Genomic DNA, 18,088 nt, shown 5'->3' with positions numbered 1-18,088 from the left:
CGGTCACAAGGTTTATTAGGAGGAGCATGGACCTGAGCAGCAAGAATTTTGTCACCCAAAGGAGAAGTAATACAGGTGTGAACCGTAGCCAAAATACGATCAGGAGGAATCATTGGAACCGACTCCGACTTGGAAGTGGAGGAAAATTGTTGTGACAAGGCATCAGCCCTTACATTCTTAGCACCGGGTAAGAATGAGACAATGTAATTAAAGCTCGACAAGAAAAGAGCCCATCGCGCCCTTCTGGGAGACAGTCGCTTAGCCTCAGACAAGAATGTAAAATTCTTATGGTCAGTAAGAATAAGAACGGGCACAGCGGTACCTTCAAGGAGATGTCTCCATTCTTTCAGGGCTAAAATGATCGCCAACAGCTCTCTGTCACCAATCTCACAATTGCACTCAGCAGGTGACAATTTCTTGGAAAAGTAGCAACACAGATGCATAGCGCTCTCAGAGTTAGGACGTTGAGACAGAAGGGTGCCAACTCCAGTCTCAGAAGCATCAACTTCTAGGATAAAAGGCAACGTAGGATCAGGATGTGCCAACACAGGAACAGAAACAAATGCAGCCTTGAGAGTCTCAAAGGCCTTAATGGACTCCGGAGACCAACTCTGTGGGTTACCGTCCTTTCTGGTCATATCAGTCAGAGGCTTGACCAGAGACGAGAAGTTACGAATAAACTTCTGATAGTAGTTGGCAAAGCCCAGGAAACGCTGCAGAGGACGTAAACCCACGGGTCGAGGCCACTGTAGGACGGCTGACAGTTTCTCTGGGTCCATCGAAAAACCAGCAGTGGAAATTACATAGCCCAGGAATGTAACCTGTTCACGATGGAACTCGCACTTCTCCAGTTTACAATAGAGATTGTTCTCTCTTAGTTTCTGAAGTACACAACAGACATCTGTGTGGTGGCTCTCCAGGGACTTGGAAAATATGAGGATATCATTGAGATAAACCACCACACACAATTGCAACAAATCTCGGAGGACATCGTTAATCAATTCCTGGAAAACTGCCGGGGCGTTACAAAGGCCAAAAGGCATTACCAGGTATTCATAATGGCCTATTCTGGTATTAAACGCAGTTTTCCACTCGTCACCCTCCTTAATGCGCACGAGATTGTATGCCCCTCTCAGGTCAAGCTTTGTGAAAACCGTTGCTCCCTTGAGGCGGTCAAATAACTCTGTAATCAATGGAATCGGGTAGGCATTCTTAATCGTGACACGATTGAGACCCCTATAATCTATACAAGGTCTTAGTTCACCACTCTTCTTTTTCACAAAGAAGAAACCAGCACCAGCAGGAGACGAGGACTTGCGGATGAAACCTCCAGAAAGTGTGTCAGCAACATACTCCTCCATGGCCTTATCCTCCAAGACCGACAAAGGGTAAACACGGCCACAAGGAGGTATGGCACCAGGTTAAAGGCGCAATCATAAGGCTGGTGTGGAGGCAAACTACTGGCTTGAACTTTATCAAAGACATCACCAAAATCACTGTACTCCTCCGGCAGGGAGGGAAGGGAAGTGGTGCACAGGACCTTGGATACCTTCAGGAAGCATGTCTCACTGCATTGTGGTGACCAGGAGAGAACCTGAGTACGGAGCCAATCAAAAGAGGGGTTGTGCCTCTGTAACCAAGGATAACCAATAACCAGCGGAAATCTGGGTGAGGAAATAACTTGGAATTGGATTATCTCATGGTGAAGAACCCCTATAGCCATGGACAACGGAACCGTGCCATAAGTCAAATGGGCAGGCTGTAAAGGTCTCCTGTCAAGAGCCTCAATGGCAAGTGGAGTGTCACGCAGCTGCAGCGGAATCAAGTGCTACGAAACAAATGCAGCATCAATGAACAGGTCTGCAGCCCCAGAGTCGATTAGAGCCTGTATTTCGATGGACGACTCAGCCCAAGAAAGGGTGACCAAAACCAGGGGCTTATCCTTCTGGATAATTGGGGATGAAACAACTCCACCTAAGGTCTGTCCATGACAGTACCTCAAGGTTCGAGCGTACCCTGGACGGGTAGGACAAGACTTCAAAAAGTGACCTGCCTGGCCACAATAAAGGCACAATCTCTCCCTCCTCCTAAAGGCTCTCTCATCCGCAGAGAGATGCGTGAAGCCCAGGTGCATGGGTTCATCTTCACTGACCAACTCGGTACCAGGAGGCATGGGAGGTGAGGGAGGCATGGGTGGGACTACAAAGCTCGGTGGCAAACGTACAGGAGGCTTCCGCAAGCGCTCCTTAAGAGAAAGTCTTTCTCTGAGTCTGGAGTCAATGAGGATGGCAAACGAGATCAAGCTCTCCAGCTCAGTGGGTATATCTTGGGCTGCTATCTCATCCTTGATGGAATCTGAGAGATCATGAGAAAAAGCAGCCACGAGGGCCTCATTGTTCCAAGCAACCTCTGCTGCCAGAGTACGGAATTCAATGGCGTAGTCGGCAACAGTTCTGGTACTCTGATGGACATGAGGCACTTGGCAGCAGAAGCGGAGCGTGCAGGAACGTCAAAAACCCTTTTAAAGGAGGCCACAAACTGAGAGTAACTCAAGACAACAGGTTTTTGTGTCTCCCATAGAGGGTTAGCCCAGGCCAAGGCTCTCTCAGAAAGCAAAGATATCACGAAACCTACTTTGCTTCTGTCCGTGGGAAAAGCCTGGGGCAGCATTTCGAAGTATATCTCAACCTGATTGAGAAACCCTCTGCATTGAACTGGATCGCCCCCAAATCACTGGGAAAGCGGAGCAGAACCAGACATACCTCTTATAGAGGTAATACTCGAGGAGGGTGCCTGCACAGAGACTGGTGCAGCAGCAGGGATGGCCTCCGGTTGTACCGGAGCAGCCACCGTGGGGGATTCCAGGTGAGCCGTGCGATTCAGGAGCGTTTGTAACGCCAAGGCAAATGGATCCATGCAGTGATCTTGCTCATCCAATCTGGAAAAAATATTACCAACAAGTGGATTGACTGTATCTTCTGAATTCATGGCCTTCGCGTACTGTCAGAAACCATGAAAGACAGAGACAGAAGTACAATCAAATCACACTTGTTTATTAATAAAAATAAAAAGGTAAATAGAAAAAGACGTAGTCAAGCATAGCCAGAGTCCAGTAGCCAGATCGGGTAGTCAGCCAGTCCAAAGTTCATTAACCAGATCGGGTAATCAGCCAGGCCAGAAGTCAGGGATCCAAGGAGAGCAACTGCAGGCAGGATAAGAAGCCAGGAGGGATGTCAGCAAGCCAGTCTTGAAAAAAACAGCAGGAGATGGTTCCTTGTGATGTGACCAACGTGAAGGCAAAGGAAAAAGTGAGCTGGAAGGCTTTAAATAGGCAGTTTAGACAAGCATCATCGGGAACAGCTGGTAGCTGTGGAAAGAGACGAGAGCTGGCAATTAGCAGACAGCTGAGCGGCCAGCCCAGAGGAGGAAGGGCTAAGCCAACCCTGACACTGGCCTGGCATAATAAATTAAATGAGTGATGAGAGGAAAGGAAGGATTTTGCAGTGCTATATGCTGCAATGTACATCTTGGTACACCTTGCAATCAGCCGCCATAGTAAGCAGCAGTGACATCTTTTTTTTACACCCAGTCCAAACTATATGGGCTGGGTGTAACAAGATGTCCGCTGCTGGCTTACTGCAGCTGGATGCAGGGTGTACCAAGATGGGCGTCGGGATGATCAACCTCTGAAGGAGACACGGAACGTCACTTCCGTTACGCAATGTGACGACACTGATTCTGATAGAACATGCTGCTGTGCCCTGCACCTCTGCCCTGGCAAGCTTACCTTCCGCTGCTGCCAGCCTGTTGAGGATTCACTCTCCGCTCCGTACTCCGCCCATTGACTTCTGGTTTCGAGCAACACTGCCTCTTCATTCCCAGGTATTGGATTAGGCATCAGGAGCATTTGTGCGAGTACAAGTACTCGGTATTGGCCCCAATACCGATACTAGTATTGGTATCGGTGCAACCTTAGTAAGATCCAAACTATATTAATGGAGCTTACACAGGGCTCCAGTGTGCAAATATGGTGACATGGGATTGAAGAGAGGTAAGTATCAATATAAGGGTAAGTCAAGCCAAACAACCATACAGTACAGAACACAGGTCTTCAATCATAATGAATGGGTTATATGGTGCACCTTCAGGTGATTGGGCAATGAAAGCCACTCAAAGCTTTAGACAGTTCCTCACATAAACCCTCCTGCCATGTGATTTTTCAGGTTTTTGCTATTGTCCTTAGGTGATGGATGCATCTTTCTGGAAATAAATTTGATTTGATGATTTCGTCTATCAACACTATTAATAAATACACCATGCCACTGCAGCAGAGGGTGTGAGTCTCCTGAATCAGTGCCTATTGCTTCCATACTATGAGGACTGTAGCCAGACCCGTGTCAAAATAGGACTGGGCCTGGCCTCTAAGCTTTGCTTGTACAGGACCTGGTGCATAGGCGGTTCACCTAGGTACAGAGAGCTACACATGTATCATCACTGGATGCTATACAGGTCCAAGGCAGTGATCCCCCTGCAGGGAATCCCCCCATCATCGGTGAAGGCGGAACGATTAGACCCAAACTGGGCAGATGCCTTTTGAGGGTTCTGTGGGACCGCTCTACAGGAGTGGCATGTGGGCACCAGTATTTTAAGAACAGATTGGGGTGGCTACTGAGCATTTTTATTCCCCTCCTCTTCCATATGTGGCTACCAGCAGGGTCTGGCCCAGCATACAGGGGAAACATAGTGGTTAAAGTGGTGTTTAACCACTATTTTTATCTGTTCCCCAATGCCACCGCCATACTGCTCCTCAGGCGTAGATCCCATCTTGGGCTTTTTATGAGCGTTCACAGCACAGGTACAGGTTCCATTTTGAGTCACCTGGCACACTGACTGGCAGCTCATTAACAGCTCCTGGCATTTAATAGGAAAAACAAAATACTCTCAACCCAGAGAACAGATCCAAAACATAGCGTTACTTCCAGCAGTGCTCAAGGTATCACAGACAATATGATTTTAAGTCTGCAAGGGCTTTCATTTCACTATATCATATTATATATTTTTGCTCAATTATACCCTTGAAGAAGGAGAGTAACATATATTCTCCGCAACGTGTCGGGTGCAAGAATTACTATTGTGCTAATTATATTATGATATCATGACAGCACTGTAAATCTGTTCTATTACATTTTTTTATGTGTCTTTTTTTTTTAACATGTTTTGTATTCTTTATATTGAATACATTTTCATACTAGATTAATTTTGCTAACAATCCTTTGTGCCTTTAAAGTCCACCAATAGGGGATTTTGTTCTTTTTCTATAAAACTGGATGTGACACAACCATATGCTCAAATATAACCAACTCACCTGTTGTTAATTAAAGGTATTAAAGATAGCTCATTCTTCCATCACCAGTTAAAATTATTCTCTGCAGCCTTATGTTACTGTGTGGAAGGAATTAGTGATATACTTCATGATTATCATGTATTGTACTTCTGTCTGTACAAATGCAGAGAATTCTCTGACTAAAGTGTTGGTCTGCTGAACCAGCCTGTAAGAAAAGACTTTAAAGAATTCCGTTTTGGGGTGAATTCCCTTTCAGGGAGTTCTTGGATTCTTACATCAACAAGATTACAGGGGAAAAAAGTTTGCTTTGTTGCCATATAAGGTAGATGAGGGACTCCTCGGGAAGTCATTCTTTCATTCCCCATATTTATTTTCGCAGGAAGTCTTGGTCCTTCAGACCCTCTAAACCAGGGGTCTCAAACTGGTGGCCCTCCAGATGTTGCGAAACTACAAGTCCCATCATGCCATTGCCTTTGGGAGTCTTGCTCTTAACTGTCAGCCTTGCAATGCCTCATGGGACTTGTAGTTTTTCAACAGCTCTAGGGCCACCAGTTTGAGACCTCTGCTCTAAACCAAGCTTCAAGTCCTCTTCACAATGAAGAGGTGCCCCAACGGATCATCGCTGTCACAAGGTGCTCTGGTGACACAGCGGAATTAATTTTAATGCTTTCCCCCACCTTCAGTTGGTACTTATCTGTCTCAGAGGATCAAGGTGGAAAGGACTATGATGATTTTGATAGTTTAAAGAAGGGGTTGGTTCTCAATGCTCTTTGCATGTTAGTAGAAACAATCTGGCTTCTTCTAGATCATCCAGGCCTTTGATGACAAGGGCCCATTTACCACGCTTATTCCTGGTCACTGGCAATGACCGCATGGCTGTTGAGGCCCAGTTCCTAAAATAATCTCAGAATTAGAAATCCCTACACTTCTTAAGGCCAAAAAAGGCTATATCTTGTAAGACATATCATGGATCAAAAAACTGGCATTAGTACTCTGAAAGGGCAGGTTTTGGTATTGGCCCTTCTGTTCCAGAGACCCCTAGCCTTTTACTCCTTGATAAAGGCCATTGTTCAAGGAGTTGCTCATATTCTTCTACTTGTCTGACTTTCAATGATGCCATGGAACCTTCCTTTGGTTCTATCGGTCAAACAAAACCCGACCTTCAAAACGATCTGATTATTTGGTGGATCTTATCCGTAAGGTATCATTTCTGGTGGCTATTACCTCTGCCATATGGGTTTCGGAGCCGGTCAACCTGTCTTGTATAGAACCCTTTTCGGGATTACGCAAGGACAAGGTCTTGTGTCCGAATGTTTCCTTTTTGCCAAAGGTGGTGTTTGGTTTCAACTTAAAAGAGGTTATTGTTTTACCTTCCCTTTGTTCTTTTCCAAAAATCCAAAAAAGGAGGCAGCTCTTCACTGTTTGGACATGGTGTGAGCTGTAAGGGTTTATATTGCAGCTGACTCAGTCAGAAAATCTGAATCTCTCTTTGTCTTGCCTGATAGGGATAAAAAGGGTTCTTTGGACTTGTGATCCATCATTGCAAGGTGGATTCGCCATATCATTTCTTGAGCCTATTCTCTCAAGGATAAGAAGCCTCCCTTCCCATTTAAGGCTTATTCAAATAGATCAGTTGCCACGTCTTAGAAGTTTCAACATCAGGCTTCTGTTGCACAGTTTTGCAAGGTTGATACCTGGTCTTGTGTGCATACTTTTGCTAAGTTAATGTTCAGTCTTTGAGTGACACCAGTTTTGGGCTCAGAATTTTACAGGCCATAATTTAAGCTTAGTTGAAATTATTAGGCTTTGTTTTATTTCTTAAAGGTCTGTTGGCCATAATTTGGTTACCCGTTAGTTAGCCACCCCCAGTTACTGATTTGGGGCATTCCCTCAGTTATGATTGAAGACCTGTGTCCTGTACTGTATGATAAAGAAAATTAGATTTTTTATGTACCTGTAAAATCCTTTTCTTGTAGTACAGCTCATGACACAGGACCCTCCTATCTGTACCTTTGGTCTTTTATTGCTTGCTACAAAACATGGTGGGAGGGGCTAAAGCTTTGGCAGTGTCTAATCAATTAAAGGTGCAACATATAATCCACCCATTATGATTGAGGACCTCTGTCATGTACTGTACTCTAGAAAAAGGATTTTACAAGTAAGTAAAAAATCCAGTTCTGCACTAATAGGAAGTGGTGAAGCTGTGCCTGTCAAAGTTGCTTGGAGTTTTGGCCATGACAGGATGGTTTGGGAGGCAGCTGTAAGAATGTGCACTTTATACCTGCAGCAGTTTATATTTTTTACCCATAGCAGTGTCTCTTAAAATTTTAATTGTGTTACACATAGTTCTTTGTACTTGGAATGTTATAATAAAAAGATCAAAGTCCCCTGCATACAAATGCCTAACTCTTCCATTAATTTATTTAAAAGATATGAAAAAAATGTGGATTTACCAAATATATTTATATGTACATATTCATATATACATACAGTATATTAAAAAACATGAGAAAGGTTTAATTCATGCCCTAACTTTTATTAATTTTGTTCCATGGAAGCAAGGCCCATTATTGCTCCTTTAATCTATGCATCTCTTTTATTCGTTTTGATGCGTTTTGTGCACTTAGAAATCGTACTATTTAGTATTTGTCTATAGGCACATACAGGAAAGGACCCAAACCCTGTGGGTGGTGAATACACTCTCTTACTACACAGAAAAAATGCTGTATTTAGCAGGTTTAATGCTACAACATGCTGTCTCCGTCCCAAGCACATTTCCAGTTTCAAGTAGAACTCCATAAGTTTTTGCTTTAACCTCTTTGAGTTTTTTTGTGGCCACACATGAAGGTGAGAAGAAATTGTTTTAACAAGGATACACAGAAATAAAAACAGAAAAAATAAATCTGAGTGATTTTCAATGGACTTGTTGACATCTGAGTGTTTTGTTGCCTGTAGCAAAATGCTTTCTTTTTGGTAGATTCCAGGTAGAATGCAGGTATTTCAGCCCCATAGAAATCAATGTGGAAAAAAAAAGAAAACATGTGAAAATGTTATGAGATGAGCGTTTTGTTGTGCTTTTTCCATGCACACGCTGATCACCCTAATCAGCTGCACTCCACCCCTTTGACTGACAATCAAGATGGAGGATGGCACATCCCATCTCCTAGAGCCAGAGAGCTTCATTGCCCTGGTGTAGTTCTACCCTTACCTTTTTGACACCAAGAACGCTCAATATAAAAACAGGGGTCAGAAGTTTTGCAGACTGGGCCAGATACTCTGCCTCCCAGAGGCAAGAGAAAGGTAATCTCAACACCATTGCATGCCTGCTCATATATCTGCAAAACTGCAGCTGCATTTCTTGCAGACATATGATTTCAGCAGCATTGGACCGGTGAATTTTTTAGCATAAAAAAGCAGATATTTACATGTATGAGAGAAATGTCAGAATTGGCCGGTAGGGGCCCATACACTGTTTTTTTTTGTTGGTGGCTCTTTTGTTTACATTAAGCTTTCACTGTGAGGTCCTCTGTTGACAGCAGGGATGACTCATCCTTGTTAGGAAGCTGGCTTCTTAACATCCAATGACTTATCCTTGTTGATTGGTGTGGTGGTGATCAGAGACACTGTGGCTGGCTGCACTGGTATGGTGACACTGTTCTGGTGTGATTAGTGATAAGGGTCATTGGCTGGCTGCATTGGCATACAGTGTAATCAGAGCAGCAAGCCAGTGTCCCTAATCACTTGCGACCCCTGTGCAGTGTCACCATAATGACACTGTACTAAGTGACTAGTGATCAGGGACACTGGCTGGTGATACTGTAGCTGTTAAAAAATTGCTTTGAGAGAAAAAAAGAGTGCTGGCTGCAACATGCCTCCTTTCTTTACATATGTGATCACGATGACTGGCCACAGCAATCATATGGTACATGGGAAATTTTATTGGACCTGTATACTTTGCTCAGTGAACTGCTGTGTATTTTTATTAGAGAAAGTAAAAAAATACAGTCCAAAGTAAGACAAATAAAAGATTCCAGGTAAGCATAGGAAAATCAGAAAGCATCAACTGAAAACATATTAGCCCTTGTACACACAGTCGGACATTCCGACAACCAAATTCGACGGAAACTGTTGCATACACACAGTTGGACAAAGTTGTCAGAAAATCCGATCGTACTAAACGTGATGACTTTATTTCGTTAGGACGGGACTACGTTCAGGCTAGTAGCCAATAGCTTTGGTCTAGGAATTTGATCTGAGCATGCGTGGCACTTTGTCCAATCGGAATTCTCTACACATGATCGGACAAAGTCCGATCGGATCATGTTGTTGGAAAATTTTATAGCCCAGCTGGAAAACTTGGTCCGCCGGATACTCCGATGGAAACAGTCCGATGGAGCCCACAAACTGTCAGATTATCCAACAACACGGTCCTATCGGACATTGTCCATTGGAATGTCCGACCGTGTGTACAAGGGCTTAGTATATAGATAAAAACATCTACACAAAATCATGGTTTGAAGACAACTATAAGTCATCAAATATCCAAAAGGAGGACCCAACATTGATTTACCTAAACTTGAGAGTGCAAAATCGGGTGCAGCTCTGCATGGAGACCAATCAGTTTCCAGGTTTTGCCAAAGCTTAATTGATCAAGCTGAAGTTATATTGGCTATCATGCAGCACTCCACCAGATTTTGCACTCTCTCTTTTGGTAAATCAACCACAATGTTCCTAGAGATAACAGTGGTTAGCAACTAGAATGCTCTGTGTAATGCTAAATAGGTTTTAAACAGAAATAGGAAACAAGGGTAGAAGAAAAGGAAAAGAAAAGTAAAGAAAAACGGAACTTGAAACCTCTCGTAACTTCCAAATGTAGTGTCTAGTCTAGTGTGATTATAAAGAGATCTGGATATATTGTGCTCAAGGGTCCCTTACACTTTTCAAATTGTTTGCAGGTATCATTCAAGATATCCTCTCATTGCTCATGTTCCAGGAAATGTTTTTCTTAAACAAGAAAACCGATGCTTTCTTGTATGTTCTAGCCATAGTCAATTTAGCTGCTAAGAAAATAAAGAAGATAAATCTTTGTAAATTGTGAGAAATATGTTCAACTGGTTCGTTTAACCTGTTCCTGACCAGCCGCCGCAGTTGTACTGCGGCAGAATTGTACAGGCAGGCAAGACGCCATTATCCTACGTCAGGTGCGCGGCCAGCGAGGAGGCGTGTGCGTGCACCGCCCACAACGATGGGATTCGATCAGGAACAGATCAATCCCCAGGTCCAGGCCAATGATTTCTGGCCTGGACTTGGTGATCGCTCCTGACGAATGATATCCTTCCCCTGTCTGTGTAAACGGAACATCACAAGTGAGTTGCACCAACAGCACACTGACACCAGGTCACGTAGGCACACAATTCACCCCCGATCACCACCTGTCACTGTGTCACCCAGTACAGCAATCAGATTTTTTTTGATCGCTGTACTAGTGTCATTAGTGACACTAATCAGTGTTAGGGTAACTAATATTAGGTTCAGATAGGACTAGGGACCCCCCTAACCCCCCAAATAAAGGTTTAACCCCTTGATTACATCCATGTCACCTGTGATCACAGTATAAGTGTCACGGGTGACACAGTTTAACTAGTTATTTTTTTATAGTGTCAGGGCACCTGCCGTATTTTACCCAATAAAGGTTTAACCCCCTGATCACCCGGCGGGTGATCAGAGTTAGGTTTTAGGGTCACGTAGAGTCTGCGTCGCTCCCCAGGCAGCATCAGGTTAGTGCCAGTACCGCTAACACCCACACACGCAGCATACACCTCCCTTAGTGGTATAGTATTTGAACGGATCAATATCTGATCTGATCGGATCTATACTAGCGTCCCCAAAAGTTTAGGGTTCCCAAAAACGCAGTGTTAGCGGGATCAGCCTAGATACCTGCTAGCACTTGTGTTTAGCCCCTCCGCCCAGCCCAGCCCACCCAAGTGCAGTATCGATCGATCGATCACTGTCACTTACAAAACACTAAACACATAAGTGCAGCATTCACAGAGTCAGACCTGATCCCTGCGATCACTAACAGTTTTTTTGGTAGCGTTTTGATACAGTCGCTGAAAGCCTAGTAGCTCTTTTTCCTGTGAGTCTCACTAGTGTACCAATAAATTTAGAGCCCAAAATGGCAAATCGAAGGTACACTAGTGAAGAGGCCTACACGTTTCTGAGCATGACAGATAGTTATGAGTCACTCATCTGTCAGATTCAGGCTCAGAATACGAAGCCGTAGACTGCAGCAGCACCCTGACAGATAGCTCTGACGACAGAGTTGTGGCCCGTACCAGACCCCCATCTTCTTCTGCTGTCACTGAGGTGCAGGAACCGCAGGTCCCTCGTATGGAGCAGAGCAGTAAAAGCGAGGCTATTCATTTTGGTGAACTGGCAAGCACCAGCAGCCTAGTACATCCTGGTCGTACATCCAGCACTGCAGTGGCACGTGGCAAGTTTCATAAGTGCAGTTCAAGCTAGCGAGGTGGCAAGCACAAGTAGTGTCCCGCTGCCACCAAGAAGACAAAGACAGGCCCATCAAGCCCATAGTGCCCTTCCTGCTGCATTCGCCAATCCTAATTGGGAACCCACCACTTCTGCAGCACCCGTACTTCCACCATTCACTGGCCAACCCGGCATTCAGGTGGAAACAGTTGATTTTACGTCACATGATTTTTATTCTGTGTTTTTCACCGAAGATCTCTATAGATCGATTGTGGACCAAAGCAATTTGTATGCTGGTCAATACATCGCCACTAATCCCCAGCTGACCCTTGCCAGAGATTGGATACAGATTACGGTCTCCGAATTTAAGACCTTTCTGGCCTTTCCCTCCTCATGGGCATAGTTAAAAAGAGTGAGTTGTGGTCATATTGGTCCACTGACCAATGCCCGTGTTCTCTGCTTCCATGACCAGGACACAATACGAGCAGATCTTGCGGTTCATGCACTTCAGTGACAATGAACTCTGTCGTCCTCGGGGTGACCCTGAATTTGATCGGCTCTACAAAGTTAATGTTTTGCAGCCTTGTTTACTCCCTTGTTTACTCTACAAGTTGTCTGCGTTGATGAGTCCCTGATTAAGTTTTCTGGCCGCTTGTCATTCAAACAGTACATTCCCAGCAAGCGTGCGAGATACGGGGTCAAGATGTATAACCTCTGTGACAGGGCCACAGGCTATACATGTAGTTTCATGGTTTACGAGGGAAAAGATAGTCACGTAGAGCCGCCAAACTGCCCTGACTACATAGGAAGCGCTGGCAAATATTGTGTAGGACTTGGTGTCACCCTTATTCGGAAAGGGGTATCGCTTGTATGTGGACAATTATTATATAAGCGTGCCACTGTTTAGTCACTTGTTTGATCAACAGATTGGAGCATGTGGCACCGTGCGACCTAATCGACGGGGCTTTCCCCAGCGGCTTGTAGATTCCCGTCTTAGGCTGGGGGAGAGAGCCTGCTTGAGATGTAATAATTTGCTCGCTATGAAGTGGAGGGATAATACGAATGTTTTCATTCTTACCTCCCTTCATGCAGACACGACTGTCCAAATTCCTATGGCGACTGGTGTTGTGGAGAAACCCCTCTGTGTCCACGAATATAAACTTAATATGGGAGGGTTGGACCTCAACGACCAGTTGTTGGCGCCATACCTAGTTGCCCGTAAGGCCAGACGCTGGTACAAAAAAGTGTCTGTATACTTATTTCAATTGGCTTTGCTGAACGCTCATGTGCTATACAGAGCTTCAGGATGAACTGGATCCTTTCTTAAATTCCAGGAAGAGATCCTTCTGTATCCAGACAGTGCTCTGGCCCAACTTCCCAGTGCAAATGCAGTATGCCGGCTGCATGAGAGGCATTGTCCGCATGTCCTCTCTGGTACCCCTACCCAAAGAAGATGTTGTGTCTGTAGAAAGCGCGGATATAGGCCTGACACTCGCTTTTATTGTCCCTGTGTCCCCCTCCAAAGATGTAATGGCCATCACATTTTGAGAGACCCTAATCTGCAACGTTCAATTTATAGTTTTTTTTACAGTTTTTATAAAAGGGATTTTGAGTGATTATACCAGAATGGCCGGCGCGACAGACTTAAGGCTTTGAAACATCAATGACATTGTAAGTGTTATTTTATATTCTTTAAGTTTTTTAATAAAGGGTTTTTACACTATTGGAGCCCTATTCTCTTTTCCAGGGTGTACGTTTTGAGCCTTCCAAATTTGTGAGAAGTATCCTATGAAAAACGCATCCAGCTATTTGTATATGGAAAGGGGGGTGTAAAGGCGAACAGGAAGGATTCCTTTGGAGTGGGGGACAACCTTATATTTATATGCTCACCGTGATCCTCTGTAGTTGGGGATTATGAAGTTCCGGTAAGAAGTAACTTCAGATACTTGGTGGTGGATTGAACACTTTTCGTATATGGAGGACTCTATTTGTATCTAATCCTTTACAGCTGGACTTGTTTCTTCATTTATTCATTTGTTTATTACTTTGTGTTTATTTAGAAACTTTCAGTTCACGGGTGTTTTTAGATGTGATCACCTGATTTATATGATTTACATAATTTTTGTACACTAAGTTGTGACCTGCCCACTTAAGGGTGTGGCTGGGAACAACACTTATATTGTTTATTCTCCCACTGGTTGGGAGTAGAACAATATTGTCTGCACATTGTCACTTTAATCTGTTATAGTGCACTTAGCACGGCTTAATATTTTTACTATATTTTTCCTATACCAGAATGATGCCTGTGGATTTAGGTATCATCTTGGTATCATTCTTTTCAGCCAGTGGTCGGCTTTTATGTAAAAGCAATCCTAGCAGCTAATTAGCCTTTACAAGCAGTGGGAGGGAATGCTTTACATGGTTTTCTCTGGCTCTCCTGTCCCAACAGGGAACCTGAGAATACAGCCAGTGGTTCTGCCAGCGTAGAGCTGATCAGAGACCAGAACAGCTCCAATCATCTCTATGGCCTAAGAAACCAGAAGCTACGAGCATTTCATGACTTAGATTTCGCCGGATGTAAACAGCGCCATTGGGAAAGCATTTTATCACACCGATCTTGGTGCGGTCAGATACTATGAGGGCAGAGGAGAGATCTAGGGTCTAATAGACCCCAATTTTTTCAAAAAGGGTACCTATCACTACCTATTGCTATCATAGCGGATATTTACATTCCCTGAGATAAAAATTAAAGGAGCAGTTTAAAAATAAGATAAAAAAGCAAAAAAATAAATTTTAAAAAAGCACCCCTGTTCCCCCCCTGCTCTCACGCAAAGGCGAACACAAGCGTCGGTCTGGCGTCATATGTACACAGCAATTGCACCATGCATGTGAGGTATCACTGCGAAGGCCAGATCGAGAGCAGTAATTTTAGCAGGAGATCTCCTCTGTAAATCTAAAGTGGTAACCTGTAAAGGCTTTTAAAAATGTATGTAGTTTGTCACCGATGCACGTTTGTGCTCAATTTGAAAGCATGTCGTGTTTCGTATCCATGTGCTCGGCCTAAGATCATCTTTTTTTATTTCATCAAACATTTGGGTAATATAGTGTGTTTTAGTGCATTAAAATTTAAAAAAGTGTGTTTTTTCCCAAAAAAATGTGTTTGAAAAATCATTTTAATCTGTAGAGCCTTTGCTTTAAAAAAAATATATAATGTTTGGGGGTTCAAAGTAATTTTCTTGCAAAAAAAATATTTTTTCATGTAAACAAAAAGTGTCAGAAAGGGCTTTTGTCTTCAAGTGGTTAGACGAGTGAATGATGTGTGACATAAGCTTCTAAATGTTGTGCATGAAATGCCAGGATAGTTCATATCCCCCCCAAATGACCCCATTTTGGAAAGTAGACACCCCAAGCTATTTGATGAGAGGCATGTTGAGTCCATGGAATATTTTATATTTTGCCACAAGTTGCGGGAAAATTACAAACTTTTTTTTTTGTACAAAGTTGTCACTTAATGATATATTGCTCAAAGACGCCATGGGCATATGTGAAATTACACCTCAAAATACATTCTGTTGCTTCTCCTGAGTATGGGGATACCACATGTGTGAGATTTTTTGGGAGCCTAGCAGCGTATGGGACCCCAAAAACCAAGCACTGCCTTCAGGCTTTCTAAGGGTGTAAATTTTTGATTTCACTACTCACTACCTATCAGAGTTTTTCGGGGGGCCCTGTACGCGGCTAGGCTCCCAAATAGTCCCACACATGTGGTATCCCCGTACTCAGGGAAGAAGTGGAAAAATGTATTCTGCAATTCCACATATAGCCATGGCATGAGTGAGTAATATACCCATTTAGTGACAACTTTTTGTAAATTGTCATTATCCAATCACTTGGGACAAAAAAATGTAATATTCAATGGGCTCAACATGCCTCTTAGAAATTTACTTAGGGTGTCTACTTTCCAAAATGGGGTCATTTGGGGGGGGGCGGTTTTACTGACCTGCCATTTTAGCACTTCATGAAATGAGATAGGCAGTCATAAACTAAAAGCCGCGTAAATTCCAGAAAATGTGCCCTAGTTTGTAGATGCTATAACTTTTGCGCAAACCAATAAATATACGCTTATTGACATTTTTTTACCAAAGGCATGTGGCTGAATAAATTTTGGCCTAAATGTATGACTAAAATTGAGTTTATTGGATTTTTCTTATTAAAAAAAGTAGAAAATATCTTTTTTTTTCAAACTTTTCCTACTTATTGTGTTATGTTGTAAAGGGGTTTTCTATCGTGAAAGTAATGGCCTATTCTTTAGAGCTGTTTATTTAATCACCAACAAAAAGCTTTGGGATCAAGACCAGGAGGAAACATTGGATTGTTAAAAAGATGCACTAACAGAAAGAAGGAGGAAGTGAGATTCCTATTGTGTCTCAATCTATCTCACACAGCCAGTGAGTTGGACAGCGTAGTGACAAGTATAAGTGGCCATTGCTTTGCAGGTTTCCACTTTAGGTAATCTAATGTATAGGGATGGCCTGCCCTCTTTCCATTGCCACCCAATCAGGCTTCTCCCCACAACAATATACAGCGGACTGTTGGGTTAATTGGGCAGCTTGAAAATAAGATAGCATAGGATTTGTAAATCCAAGGCCACCTTCAGATCTTAATAAAAAATAACACCTTTATGGATAACCTATGTATGTATTTTACCACCCTAAATATAATTGTCAGGTCACCTTGAGGCCAGGTGACAGATGTACACCGTAGGGATCAGGAGTGCACCGCAAGGTTGTGGACCCTACGGCTGACTGCTGCAGACCGGGGTTCAAGGTGATAGGAAGGCAGGGCCGCCAGAACACCAAGATGGATCCCACCGGGGTTATAGCATAAGATTCCCTGGGGCGCTGAGTCTAAGAACCAGCAGGTGTTCACCAGAGCCTCTAGTGGTGAGGATGGACTTGGCTGCAACTGGCTCCAGGTCGCGACCCCCAGGGTCCCCCAGCTCACACCCACAGTAGGCAACAGGAGGATAGAGATGGTGAGGGACAAAGCCAAGGTCGGGGCCACAAGCAGACAGGAATAGTCAGGGACACGCCAAAAGGTCAGGATCACAGGCAAACAGGGATAGTCAAGGACACGCCAAAGTCGGTAACGGAAAACAACAGAAGAGCACACGGCATGTAATAGGAAGCTAACACACAAAGGTTGATCAGCAGGGTTGGTCTGCAGTGCATAGGTTAATATAGAGTTCTCTGATAGGAGCTAGGGTGGAGCCATGCCAGAGGATGTATTACAAAAACAGTCAGGTGAGGGTCGGCTGGTCTCTAGAGATGAACACATGGAGACAGGTAAGCAGACAAACTCTATTGCATAACCATGACAATAATGTATTTCCTTCCACTGAAAGCTCAATATATTGGAGCTATTAATTGCAATAGGAACAGAATTGCTCAGAAGCTGAATCATTTATGCCGCGTACACATGATCGGACCTTCCATCAGACTTAGTCGGCGTACCGGAATCCGTCGGAAAATTTGATCGTGTGTGGGCTCCAGCGGACTTTTTTTTCCCCAAAGTCCAACGGACCTAGAAATAAAACATATTTCAAATCAGTCCGATGGACTCAAGTCCGACGGACTAAAAATCGGGAAAACCATTCGTCTGTGTGCTAGTCCAACGGACCAAATACGACGCAAGGGTAGCTATTGGCTACCAGCTATTGAACTTCCTTGTTTAGTCCCTTTTACGTAATCACGTTCAAATCGAATGGACTTTTGAATGGACTTAGTCCGGTTGTGTGTGGCAAAGTCCATTTTGTTCAGAAAGTCTGTTGGACCTCCGCTGAAAGTCCGTCGGGAAGACCGTTGGACCTAGTCCATCGAAAAGTCTGGTCGTGTGTACGCGGCATTAGAGCTACTTCAGCTTTCTATCCAGCCAAGGACTGGGCAGAGAAAAGCCGTGAGTGGCAGTTGAGGAGTGCCAGAAATTATCATGGTGGGGGGGGGGGGGCAACATGGTAACATAAACTTCTGTACACTTTTTTCACATCTGCCTCCTGTACTGGGCCTTTTGGCTGGGACCAGAGGAGTCTTTATACTAGGCAGAAGACCAGCCATTGTATTACACTTTGGCACTTTTTGATACAATTGTCTTTTATCCCCATCCCTTTTATATATGATGTTTGATTTTTGCACAGTACTATACATTTTCATTTAACACTGCCTAGTAGAGTGTAGGTCCTCAGACTTGCTCTTAAAATTT

General features: G+C 43.8%; 1 long non-coding RNA gene across 1 annotated transcript in view; it reads right to left on the bottom strand.

The window, feature by feature from the left end:
• The window catches only part of LOC143940130 (uncharacterized), a 648,562-nt gene that overhangs the window by 359,700 nt on the left and 270,774 nt on the right, over nt 1–18,088 (bottom strand). The window lies entirely within an intron of this gene.

The sequence above is a fragment of the Lithobates pipiens genome, unplaced genomic scaffold, assembly GCF_037356315.1.
Source record: "Lithobates pipiens isolate NorthernLeopardFrog02 unplaced genomic scaffold, aLitPip1_a1.2 Scaffold_3, whole genome shotgun sequence".
NCBI classification, from domain to species: Eukaryota; Metazoa; Chordata; class Amphibia; order Anura; family Ranidae; genus Lithobates; species Lithobates pipiens.
Note: the sequence above shows the minus strand (reverse complement) of the source record. Positions and strands in the feature narration are given on the sequence as shown.